Genomic DNA, 12,749 nt, shown 5'->3' with positions numbered 1-12,749 from the left:
AGTGACTGGGTGCTCCGGTTTTGGTGGCTCCAGGGCAGCAGGTACCCACAGGGCTGTGCCTTGCTTTATGTTCCCCAGCTGTGGGCCAAGCAGGAGCCCCAGGGGAAGGGAATTTCAGCATGTGGCGGGTGATAGTGGAGGCGACTTCCTGACAAAATGGCTTTGGGGGTTTGGTTAGGTCTTGTTTTTATGGTTGACTCACTCTTGCTTTCTTTCCTTTTTTTTCAGGGAGCTTAACTGCTTTGCCTGAGGACCAGTTGCAGATTTGTATTCGGCCTCAGCCACAAGCCCTGACACGGAGCGGGGTGCTTTGGTGTCAGAATGTGGAGCTGTTGGAAACCCAATTGCTCACTGAAAAAAAGAAAAGGAATAATTTGTCATAAAAAAATCCCCACAGTTCCTGTAAGCTTTCGAGTTCCTACTTAATAATATAAAGCAGTTTGTGGTTTGGTTGGTTTGGTTTTTTTCTTGTTGTGCTGCAAAGATTTTGATAGGAATTTCTAGGTATTAACTACAGCCAGAGCAAGCCTCTACTTGCCCTGGGAACGCAGTGAAAACCTTTTGGGAATTGGTTCTGCTCTGTTACTCCTCAAGCTATGAGCAGACGCACAGACAGTTGTTAACAGAGTTTCTTTGTGCATTCCAGGTCTGGTGTGTTCAGACCGGCAGGATCTTCCTGGGCCATCCGATTACGGTTTCCGTTGACACTTTTCAGCCCTTACGTCCGGTTTGCCGACAGAGGACGTTGGTTTGTGGGCCCTGGCAGCGACAGTTTTCCAAAGAGGAGCTCTAAGGCCAGCTGCAAGGTTAGGTTTGGATTCTCCTGGGGTGCCTGTGCTTGAAAGCCCCCCAGAGGCCGTGCAGAGTGGTGCTCGCAGTAGCTCTGTGCAAGTCTGCCATGGGCTCAGGAGGCCAGTATCTAGAGAGAGGGAAGGACAGAGACACTTCTAAGACAGTTTTAAAGAAATAATTATGAGAAGAGGCAAATTAATTCTGGGGACTCATGTGATATATCTGTTTAAGAGAAAAAAAAATGAAGGAGGTTTCTGACCATAACCAGGCTGACAAAGCACAGTAATGTGGTTTCCTATGGGATTCAACTCCTCCTGCATTGCACAGGACACTTCAACAGCTGTCCTGACGAGCTCTAAGTAATGAACTTAATCCACCCTGTGCGAGCAATGGGGCAAAAGATTACAAAATCCATGTATGCAGTTGAGATGTGTTACGTTGGGACGCCCAGGATACACCTCATCGAGCTCTCCTAGTGTTTAGACGCAAGATGGAAGAAGGAAGGGGGAAGACAGAGCAGAAGGTCTATTTAAATATGAAACTCCTAGGCTGAAAGAAAAGAAAAACATTTTAAAGAGCACTCAGTGAGACTCTGTCACCAGCATAGCTAATCACAGAATCACTGAGTGTTAGGGGTTGGAATGGACCCCAAAATAGCATCCGGTCCAACCCCTGTGCCAGTGCAGGATCACCTGGGGCAGGTTTTGAATGTCTCCAGAGACTCCACTAACTCTCTGGGCAGCCTGCTCCAGGGCTCTGGCACACACAGTGAAAAGGTTTTCCCTTCTGTTCCTGTGGAACTTCCTCCTTTTATTCGTCGGACACAGCGAAGCCGCTGGGTCGTGTTGCTGCGGCAAGGTGACCCACCCTGTAGTTCAGGGCCTGGGTCTGTGCCTTCATGGCAGCCTGTTCCCTTGGCACCCTGTCAGCTTAACAGCCCTGTACTCGGGGCCTGTGTGACGAGTTGTGGAGCCCTCCATCCCCCTTCTGTCCCCAGCAGCAGCCCAAGGTCCCTGTAAGCAGGGCTGGGGAGGCTGCTTTAGGCAGCTGACAGGAACCAACCTTGCCTGGCCCTTAGGGGGCTGAGGTCAGTCCCTGGGCTCCTGAAGAGGTGGTGTTGCGCTGCTGCCAGGAGGGCCGGCCCGTAGGTGGGGCACGTGCCAGAGCCTGTGGCTCTCTGTGGGGCTTTTTGGGGGTGCTGCTGAGGCCTCACTCTGTCCTGTTGGCATCCTTTGTCAGGGTAGCCAGATCCTAGGCCCGATGTCTATTGTTAGCTCAATCGCAGAATTTCCTCGTCTGCTGTTCCTGTCCGTAAATTTTTGCCAGTGCTTCTGTAATAAAAAGGTTTTTATTTCTCCTGTAACTTGCAAGCTGGTGACCTCCTTAGGAGCACCACTGTGTTGTTCACAAAGTTCTTTGCTGTTGCAAAGCTGGGAGAAGTGTGAGGTTCAGCTGATGAAGTTTCTCTCTTTTAGAAGTGTCTGCTCAGCCGTCCTCTTCCTGGATCTCGGAGCTTTGTCTCTCCCTGTTTGCGGTGCCCCGACAAGGACTTGTGCCGACACATCCTCGGGAAGCTGAAACCACCAAAGGGTTTAATGGGTTTGAGACAAAATTCACCCAACTCATTCTGCGGTGGTGTACGGGAAAGAGTCGGTAGGGGAAGCCGCAGGACAGCCTGCAGCAAAGCTCAGGACTTGTTCCCTCGCCTCTTCCTTCTGCGCGTGTCCTCGTCGGCCGCCTGTAAGCGAGACGCTTCGCCAGCTGGCTTGTTTGAATTCAGTAAAGTTATGGCATGGAAGTTATCTGGTAGGAGTCGTTGCTAAACAGATGTAGTTGAAGCTTTGTATCTTCCGTTCTCTCTACTAGTTATTCTAATCTTGCCCTGTTGGTTTAGCCCATCAGTTTTCATGTTCTCTTCATCTATTAGTAGCAGAAGAAAGGGCCCCTTGATTCCAGTATTTCTTGCTGTAGTTCAGAGGTAGAGTTGGCTTTCCCTCTGACCTTTTATACTTTTACTTTGTGTTAAGTGGAACCCAAAACTGAATAGGATACTTTGTGTAAAGCTTGAGCAGCCCTTAACTTTCGAATTATTATACTGCATGCACTACTGCTTTGCAACATTCACAGGTCTGTGGTGGTGTCAGACAGTTCACTTGCATTTAGCTCCTCAGGGGCCAGGCCTTCCTTTGGGCTGATAGTCTTGGCCAAAGCTGCAATGTTCAGTCCTTGCTGTGAAAGGCAGGAGGTGCTGGCTGGGCAGTTTGCTTTATTTTGTGCCTTTCTGGGGGCAAATCAAAGGGAGTGGGGGGATTGTGGGTGGGCTGGTTCTGCCACGTGGGGCAGGGGGCTGCTGCAGCAGAGGAGCAGGTGAGCGAGGGCTGGGGGCCCCCCCCCTAAAGTGCTGCAAATTCTCCGAGGGCACCACACTATCTTTAAAAGTGTAAGTACTGGGGTGAGGCGAGGCGGAGGCAAACCTCTGGTTTGCAGCTGGAGAGGGAGGGCTTGGAGTGACTGGTGCGTAAGAAAGCTTTGGAAACGACCCCTGTCTGCCCTCTCTGCTTCTAAAAGGCTTTTAGCATTGGAAAATAAAAGCCACGTGGGGGCCCGGCTGCTGGCCACGCCCAGGGAGGTGCTCAGTGCTGCCACCCGGTGTGTAACGGCCGGCAGTGCAGCCCTGCCGTGGCGTGTGTCGCCCCGGGGGAGCTCAATGCTGCCACCCGGTGTGTACTGGCCGGCAGTGCAGCCGTGCCGCGGCGTGTGCCGCCCCGGGGGAGCTAATTTCTGCAGCCTAACTGCGCTGAATGCTCGAAAATTCTTAGGGGGAGAGCGGAGAGCTTGAGTCGAGCGTCGCTATGGATCCGGCGCCTGCGCCCTAGCCCGGATCTGCTTCCCAGTCGCTTCCAGTTCTCTGCCAGTCCTTTGGTGGGGGGAAACTGTTGGGACCGGGAGGGCACCGGGAGGAGGCCATTACTGTGTAGTTTGGTAATACCGACGGCTGCAGCTGGTGCTGAGCTAAACAGAATGATCACAGAAGGCTTTTGCTCTGAAGCCAGAGCTGCCTGCTGGCGGAAGGAACGTTTTTCTGACAGCTCTTGGAGGAACATTTCTGTACAGGTGTTCCCCAGGGCTCCTCAGCTGCTCAGAACTCAACGTGTTGTCTTGGAAGGGAATAAAACCCAATGGAAAGCTGAGAGTGAGGTGACAACGCAGGCACCGCCCCCCCCCGGCGTGGCACCGCCCCCCCCAGCGTGGCACCGCCCCCTCAGCGTGTCACCGCCCCCCTCCAGCGTGTCACCGCCTCCCCCAGCGTGTCACCGCCCCCCTCCAGCGTGTCACCGCCCCCCTCCAGCGTGTCACCGCCCCCCTCCAGCGTGTCACCGCCCCCCTCCAGCGTGTCACCGCCCCCCTCCAGCGTGTCACCGCCCCCCTCCAGCGTGTCACCGCCCCCCTCCAGCGTGTCACCGCCCCCCCTCCAGCGTGTCACCGCCCCCCTCCAGCGTGTCACCGCCCCCCTCCAGCGTGTCACCGCCCCCCTCCAGCGTGTCACCGCCCCCCCCAGCGTGTCACCGCCCCCCCAGCGTGTCACCGCCCCCCCAGCGTGTCACCGCCCCCCCCCAGCGTGTCACCGCCCCCCTCCAGCGTGTCACCGCCCCCCTCCAGCGTGTCACCGCCCCCCTCCAGCGTGTCACCGCCCCCCTCCAGCGTGTCACCGCCCCCCTCCAGCGTGTCACCGCCCCCCCTCCAGCGTGTCACCGCCCCCCTCCAGCCTGTCACCGCCCCCCTCCAGCGTGTCACCGCCCCCCTCCAGCGTGTCACCGCCCCCGCCCAGCGTGTCACCGCCCCCCTCCAGCGTGTCACCGCCCCCCCCCGCGTGGCACCGCCCCCCCGCGTGGCACCGCCCCCCCCGCGTGGCACCGCCCCCCCCCGCGTGGCACCGCCCCCGCCCAGCGTGTCACCACCCCCCTCCAGCGTGTCACCGCCCCCCAGCCTGAACCCCACCCCCCAGCATGGCACCGCCCTCAACAACATGGCGCCAGATGCTTTCAGGGTTGTGGCTGGTAGAGGTTGCAGCTCTTCTGCTGTGTCCCAGGTCAGTGCCAGTCTCTGCTGCTTTGTGGGGTTTCTCTATAGCAGCCGCTGGAGGTGCGCGGGGCTTGGGGGGGTGGCCACCGGCGGGGCAGCGCGGGGCTTTTGGGGGGGGGGGGGGGGGGGGGGGGGGGGCGTGTCCGGGCTTGACCGGTGGGGCTCTGCGGGGGTGGCGGCTGCTGCCTCAACCGTACCCAGAGGCCCCGTGGGAGCTCAATGCTGCCACCCTGTGTGTAATGGCCGGCAGTGCAGCCGTGCCGCGGCGTGTGCCGCCCCGGGGGAGCTCAATGCTGCCACCCGGTGTGTAATGGCCGGCAGTGCAGCCGTACCGCGGCGTATAGCGCCCCGTGGGAGCTCAGTGCTCAACCCTGTGTGTAATGGCCGCAGTGCAGCCGTGCCGCGGCGTGTGCCGCCCCGTGGGAGCTAATTTCTGCAGCCTAACTGCGCCGAATGCTCGAAAATTCTTAAGGGAAGAGCGGAGAGCGGAGAGCTTGACTCGAGTGTCGCTATGGATCCGGCGCCTGCGCCCTAGCCCGGCTCTGCTGGCGCCAGAGGGGCAGCGTCCCGGTGGTCGCTATGGATCCGGCGCCTGCGCCCTAACCCGGCTCTGCTGGCGCCAGAGGGGCAGCGTCCCGGTGGTCGCTATGGATCCGGCGCCTGCGCCCTAGCCCGGCTCTGCTCGCGCCAGGGGGGCAGCGTCCCGGTGGTCGCTATGGAAAAAAAATCCATCTGAAAAAAGAAGTAGCAGAGAAGGAAAGCTGAAGCTGCAAAGATTGCAGTCCCCTCAGTTCTGGTTGTAGCCGGGTGGGGGTTGGTCTCTTCTCCCAGGCAAGCAGCACCAGAACAAGAGGACACAGTCTGAAGCTGTGCCAGGGGAGGTTTAGGCTGGATGTTAGGAAGAGGCTTACAGCTTGGCCAAAGACTCTTCCGATCCCTGTCTTCTGGTCGTGACCAGCAGCGTGCACGGGTGGCCAAGAAGGCCACTGGCAACCTGGCCAATATCAGGATCAGAGTGGCCAGCAGGAGCAGGGAGGTCATTCTGCCCCTGCACTTGGCACTGGTTAGGGCACACCTTGAGTCCCGTGTCCAGTTCTGGGCCCCTCCGTTTAAGCAAGACGTTGAGTTGCTGGAAGGTGTCCGGAGAAGGGCAACAAAGCTGGGGAGGGGTTTGGAGCACAGGCCTGTGAGGAGAGGCTGAGGGAGCTGGGGTTGCTTAGCCTGGAGAAGAGGAGGCTCAGGGGAGACCTTCTTGCTTTCTACGACTCCCTGAAGGGAGGTTGTAGCCAGGTGGGGGTTGGTCTCTTCTTCCAGGCAAGCAGCACCAGAACAAGAGGACACAGTCTCAGGCTGTGCCAGGGGAGGTTTAGGCTAGAGGTTAGGAAGAGGTTCTGCACAGAGAGAGTGATTGCCCATTGGAATGGGCTGCCCAGGGAGGTGGTGGAGTCACCATCTTTGGAGGTGTTCAGGAGGAGACTGGATAGGGTGCTTGGTTGCATGGTTTAGTTGATTAGGTGGTGTTGGATGATAGCTTGGACACGATGATCTTGAAGGTCTCTTCCAACCTGGTCCATTCCATCCCATTCCAATCAACTAAACCATGGCACTGAGTGCCTCATCCAGTCTCTTTCTAAACACTCCCAGTGATGGTGACTCCACCACCTCCCTGGGCAGCACATTCCAAAGGCCAATCTCTCTTTCAACCTGCTCTATTCTATTCTATGAAGACCTTCTTCCTAACATCCTGGTTTCATTGGTGAGAGCAACAGACTTGGTTGCTGCCACCCGCTGCTAAGGGGTCTGAGTGGCCCCCAAATGGGGTTTGGAGGCAGGTAAAGGTTTCTTTTGGCGTGTGAAGGGGTTTTGTGGGCATCTAGAAGGGGTGTGGAGCCCCCTGAAAGGGTCTGGGATAGTGTCAGGGGGTTCTGGGCTGGTCTACCAGCGGGTCTGGGGACATTAGAAGCGTCTGGGGGTACCTAAAATGGAGCTGGGCGTATGAGATGGGGGGTTTGGGTGCCTCCAAAGGGGTTTTGTGGGCATCTAAGTTGGGGAATCTGGGGGGGTCCTGAAGGAGTTGGGGGGTTCTCGTCAAGCTATGAGCAGACACACAGAGAGATGTTAACGGACTTTCTTTGATCATTCCAGGTCTGGTGTGCTGGGACTGGCAGGATCTTCCTGAGCTGTCCATGTACAGTTTCTGTCGACACCCTTCAGCTCGTACATCCGGTTTGCTGACAGAGGGTGTGGGGTTTGTGGGGCCCGGCAGCGAGAGCTTTCCAAAGAGGAGCTCTTCAGGGCAGCTCCAAGGTTAGGTTTGGATTCTCCTGGAGTCGCACACAGAACGAGTCTCACGATTCCAGTGGTCTAATTTCATAGCTGCATTTTCATCTCTCTGCCTAGGTGACAGGACGACCTCACTAATGAAGAGAGATAGCCTGAGCTCTGCAGGAACCTTGAACCCAAGCAGCCAGTGCCTTCTGTGAGTACAAGCTGTCCTTGCTCAACGTGGAAGTAGTTGAGAGCTGAAGCCAGACCACACCATAATTCCCTCAGCTTCCTCTTCTGCAGATTAAACAGTCCCAGTTCCCTCAGCCACTCCTCATAAGACTTGTTATCCAGACCCCTCACCAGCTTTGTGGCCCTTCTCTGGACTCACTCTCTCACAAGGGGTGTCCTGGGGAACACCACTTGTGCCCGGCCGGCCACCGGCTGGGTTTAACTCTGTTCCCCACCGCTCTTGGGGCCTGGCCATCCATCCTGTTCTGCTGTCCAGCAGTCCCTTTGAAAAAAAATCCATCTGAAAAAAGAAGTAGCAGAGAAGGAAAGCTGAAGCTGCAAAGACTGCAGTCCCCTCAGTTCTGGTTGTAGCCAGGTGGGGGTTGGTCTCTTCTCCCAGGCAAGCAGCACCAGAGCAAGAGGACACAGTCTCAAGCTGTGCCAGGGGAGGTTTAGGCTGGATGTTAGGAAGAAGGTCTTCATAGAATAGAATAGAGCAGGTTGAAAGAGAGATTGGCCTTTGGAATGTGCTGCTCAGTGAGGTGGTGCCCAGGGAGTCACCATCACTGGAAGGGTTTAGAAAGAGACTGGATGAGGCACTCAGTGCCATGGTTTAGTTGATTAGATGGTGTTGGAATGGAATGGTATGGAATGGAACGGAATAGAAAAGAATAGACCAGACCGAGTTGGAAGAGACCTTCAAGATCATCGTGTCCAACCTATCATCCAACACCACCTAATCAACTAAACCATGCAACCAAGCACCCTATCCAGTCTCCTCCTGAACACCTCCAAAGATGGTGACTCCACCACCTCCCTGGGCAGCCCATTCCAATGGGCCATCACTCTCTCTGTGCAGAACCTCTTCCTAACCTCTAGCCTAAACCTCCCCTGGTGCAGCCTGAGACTGTGTCCTCTTGCTGGGCCCGGTGATGATCAAAGTTCTTTTCCAACCTGCTTACTCCTGTTTGGGTTTATTCTCCTGTATGAATTGTCAGTTCAAAGCACTCGAGAGAAATGATGTGATGGCTGTGCTGCAAAGCATCAGACTGGGGACCGAAAGACAACCTCCTGTGGATCGATGTACCGGGATATTCCAGGAACCTCTGTGCTGCCATAGACCTGGACTTAAACTCATTCCAGATGCCGCGGTGTGTTCCACATGACAATCGCACTCGGCACGTAAAGAGTGGCCAAGAGACTTCCCTTGTTTCCTTTGTGGAAGGCTTTTGTTTGTCCCCCGGCCCCGGGGGCCGTGTTCCTCTCGGGCAGGCTGCGGACGAGGCTGCCCTCGGCAGCAGGCGTGCCGCAAGCGGAGCGGCGAAGCTGTGTTCCTGGCAGTTCTCTCTCCGCCTGGATCAGGACAAAGGTACCGGCTGACAAGGACTTGCACTGACACAGGGTCAGAGAGCTGAGAGCACCAAAGGGTTTAATTGGTGAGAGCAACAGACTTGGTTGCTGCCACCCGCTGCTAAGGGGTCTGAGTGGGCCCCAAATGGGGTTTGGAGGCAGGTAAAGGTTTCTTTTGGCGTGTGAAGGGGTTTTGTGGGCATCTAGAAGGGGTGTGGAGCCCCCTGAAAGGGTCTGGGATAGTGTCAGGGGGTTCTGGGCTGGTCCACCAGCGGGTCTGGGGACATTAGAAGCGTCTGGGGGTACCTAAAACGGAGCTGGGCGTATCAGATGGGGGGTTTGGGTGCCTCCAAAGGGGTTTTGTGGGCATCTAAGTTGGGGAATCTGTGGGGGTCCTGAAGGAGTTGGGGGGTTCTCAGTGAGGTTTTGGAGTCTCTGTGGAGTGCCTGCAGTCTCCTGGAGTGCCTGTGCTTGAAACCCCCCAGAGGCCGCGCAGAGTGGTGCTCACAGTAGCTCTGCAAGCCTGCCATGGGCTCAGGAGGCTGTGCAGCGGTTAAACCTTTTCTTTTGCTCAAGCACAATCTTTCTGAATTCTTTTCTTGGATTTTTTTTTTCCCAGGGTGATGTGAAACTGTCTGATTTTGGGCTAAGCACAGCTGTTCAGAAGTCTCAGAGACCTGAGCTCTACAGGAACCTTGAACCCAAGCAGCCAGTGCCTTCTGTGAGTACAAGCTGTCCTTGCTCAACGTGGAAGTAGTTGAGAGCTGAAGCCAGACCACACCATAATTCCCTCAGCTTCCTCTTCTGCAGATTAAACAGTCCCAGTTCCCTCAGCCACTCCTCATAAGACTTGTTATCCAGACCCCTCACCAGCTTTGTGGCCCTTCTCTGGACTCACTCTCTCACAAGGGGTGTCCTGGGGAACACCACTTGTGCCCGGCCGGCCACCGGCTGGGTTTAACTCTGTTCCCCACCGCTCTTGGGGCCTGGCCATCCATCCTGTTCTGCTGTCCAGCAGTCCCTTTGAAAAAAAATCCATCTGAAAAAAGAAGTAGCAGAGAAGGAAAGCTGAAGCTGCAAAGACTGCAGTCCCCTCAGTTCTTGTGGTACCCTCTGTGAGATCCTAAGCCACCTGAACTGAGCCGGTCAGGCAGCCAAGCTAGTGCAGCAGTGTCTTCTGGAGAGTTGATAGGAGCCAGTTCTGTGGGGTTTGTTGAAGTGAGTGGCCAGTCGTTCTACATGAACAATTGTCTTAGTGCTAGCAAGCAGGAGGCTCTGAAGTGTGGTACTTTGAGAGCTCCATTCATACTTGCCCTTCAGGAGGAGCCAGCTCTTTCATTGAAGGATCTTCCTGAGCTGTCCAAGTACAATTTCTGTTGACACTTTTCAGCTCTTACATCCAGATTGCTGACAGAGGATGTTGGGTTTGTGGGCCCTGGCAGCGACAGTTTTCCAAAGAGGAGCTCTAAGGCCAGCTGCAAGGTTAGGTTTGGATTCTCCAGGGGTGCCTGTGCTTGAAAGCCCCCCAGAGGCCGTGCAGAGTGGTGCTCGCAGTAGCTCTGTGCAAGTCTGCCATGGGCTCAGGAGGCCAGTATCTAGAGAGAGGGAGAGGGAAGGACAGTGACACTTCTAAGACAGTTTTAAAGAAATAATTATGAGAAGAGGCAAATTAATTCTGGGGACTCATGTGATATATCTGTTTAAGAGAAAAAAAAATGAAGGAGGTTTCTGACCATAACCAGGCTGACAAAGCACAGTAATGTGGTTTCCTATGGGATTCAACTCCTCCTGCATTGCACAGGACACTTCAACAGCTGTCCTGACAAGCTCTAAGTAATGAACTTAATCCACCCTGTGCAAGCAATGGGGCAAAAGATTAGAAAATCCATGTATGCAATTGAGATGTGTTACATTGGGACGCCCAGGATACACCTCATCAAGCTCTCCTAGTTTTTAGACGCAAGATGGAAGAAGGAAGGGGGAAGACAGAGCAGAAGGTCTATTTAAATATGAAACTCCTAGGCTGAAAGAAAAGAAAAACATTTTAAAGAGCACTCAGTGAGACTCTGTCACCAGCATAGCTAATCACAGAATCACTGAGTGTTAGGGGTTGGAAGGGACCCCAAAATAGCATCCGGTCCAACCCCTGTGCCAGTGCAGGATCACCTGGGGCAGGTTTTGAATGTCTCCAGAGACTCCACTAACTCTCTGGGCAGCCTGCTCCAGGGCTCTGGCACACACAGTGAAAAGGTTTTCCCTTCTGTTCCTGTGGGACTTCCTCCTTTCATTCGTCGGACACAGCGAAGCCGCTGGGTCGTGTTGCTGCGGCAAGGTGACCCACCCTGTAGTTCAGGGCCCGGGTCTCTGCCTTCATGGCAGCCTGTTCCCTTGGCACCCTGTCAGCTTAACAGCCCTGTACTCGGGGTCTGTGTGACGAGTTGTGGAGCCCTCCATTCCCCCTTCTGTCCCCAGCAGCAGCCCAAGGTCCCTGTAAGCAGGGCTGGGGAGGCTGCTTTAGGCAGCTGACAGGAACCAACCTTGCCTGGCCCTTAGGGGGCTGAGGTCAGTCCCTGGGCTCCTGAAGAGGTGGTGTTGCGCTGCTGCCAGGAGGGCCGGCCCGTAGGTGGGGCACGGGCCAGAGCCTGTGGCTCTCTGTGGGGCTTTTTGGGGGTGCTGCTGAGGCCTCACTCTGTCCTGTTGGCATCCTTTGTCAGGGTAGCCAGATCCTAGGCCCGATGTCTATCGTTAGCTCAATCGCAGAATTTCCTCGTCTGCTGTTCCTGTCCGTAAATTTTTGCCAGTGCTTCTGTAATAAAAAGGTTTTTATTTCTCCTGTAACTTGCAAGCTGGTGACCTCCTTAGGAGCACCACTGTGTTGTTCACAAAGTTCTTTGCTGTTGCAAAGCTGGGAGAAGTGTGAGGTTCAGCTGATGAAGTTTCTCTCTTTTAGAAGTGTCTGCTCAGCCGTCCTCTTCCTGGATCTCGGAGCTTTGTCTCTCCCTGTTTGCGGTGCCCCGACAAGGACTTGTGCCGACACATCCTCGGGAAGCTGAAACCACCAAAGGGTTTAATGGGTTTGAGACAAAATTCACCCAACTCATTCTGCGGTGGTGTACGGGAAAGAGTCAGTAGGGGAAGCCGCAGGACAGCCTGCAGCAAAGCTCAGGACTTGTTCCCTCGCCTCTTCCTTCTGCGCGTGTCCTCGTCGGCCGCCTGTAAGCGAGACGCTTCGCCAGCTGGCTTGTTTGAATTCAGTAAAGTTATGGCATGGAAGTTATCTGGTAGGAGTCGTTGCTAAACAGATGTAGTTGAAGCTTTGTATCTTCCGTTCTCTCTACTAGTTATTCTAATCTTGCCCTGTTGGTTTAGCCCATCAGTTTTCATGTTCTCTTCATCTATTAGTAGCAGAAGAAAGGGCCCCTTGATTCCAGTATTTCTTGCTGTAGTTCAGAGGTAGAGTTGGCTTTCCCTCTGACCTTTTATACTTTTACTTTGTGTTAAGTGGAACCCAAAACTGAATAGGATACTTTGTGTAAAGCTTGAGCAGCCCTTAACTTTCGAATTATTATACTGCATGCACTACTGCTTTGCAACATTCACAGGACTGTGGTGGTGTCAGACAGTTCACTTGCATTTAGCTCCTCAGGGGCCAGGCCTTCCTTTGGGCTGATAGTCTTGGCCAAAGCTGCAATGTTCAGTCCTTGCTGTGAAAGGCAGGAGGTGCTGGCTGGGCAGTTTGCTTTATTTTGTGCCTTTCTGGGGGCGAATCAAAGGGAGTGGGGGGATTGTGGGTGGGCTGGTTCTGCCACGTGGGGCAGGGGGCTGCTGCAGCAGAGGAGCAGGTGAGCGAGGGCTGGGGGCCCCCCCCTAAAGTGCTGCAAATTCTCCGAGGGCACCACACTATCTTTAAAAGTGTAAGTACTGGGGTGAGGCGAGGCGGAGGCAAACCTCTGGTTTGCAGCTGGAGAGGGAGGGCTTGGAGTGACTGGTGCGTAAGAAAGCTTTGGAAACGACCCCTGTCTGCCGTC

The 12,749-nt window shown here is 55.1% G+C and overlaps 2 long non-coding RNA genes across 2 annotated transcripts in view; both read left to right on the top strand.

The window, feature by feature from the left end:
* LOC137444764 (uncharacterized) overlaps nucleotides 1-3,076 on the top strand; it is a 47,008-nt gene extending 43,932 nt beyond the window's left edge. The window contains exons 13-15 of the long non-coding RNA XR_010988270.1: nucleotides 229-402; nucleotides 647-806; nucleotides 2,268-3,076. This is a non-coding gene — a long non-coding RNA (uncharacterized lncRNA). The remainder of the gene's footprint in view (nucleotides 1-228; nucleotides 403-646; nucleotides 807-2,267) is intronic.
* A 3,879-nt stretch (nucleotides 3,077-6,955) lies between these two features.
* On the top strand, nucleotides 6,956-12,467 carry LOC137444767 (uncharacterized). Its single transcript, XR_010988276.1, has 5 exons — nucleotides 6,956-7,182; nucleotides 7,276-7,354; nucleotides 8,370-8,740; nucleotides 9,341-9,442; nucleotides 11,672-12,467. It is a non-coding gene; the product is annotated as an uncharacterized lncRNA (long non-coding RNA).
* The last annotated feature ends 282 nt before the right edge of the window (nucleotides 12,468-12,749 follow it).

The sequence above is a fragment of the Melanerpes formicivorus genome, unplaced genomic scaffold (genome assembly GCF_026170545.1).
Source record: "Melanerpes formicivorus ecotype bairdi unplaced genomic scaffold, bMelFor1.0.p_v2 SCAF_13, whole genome shotgun sequence".
Classification (NCBI taxonomy): domain Eukaryota; kingdom Metazoa; phylum Chordata; class Aves; order Piciformes; family Picidae; genus Melanerpes; species Melanerpes formicivorus.
Note: the sequence above shows the minus strand (reverse complement) of the source record. Positions and strands in the feature narration are given on the sequence as shown.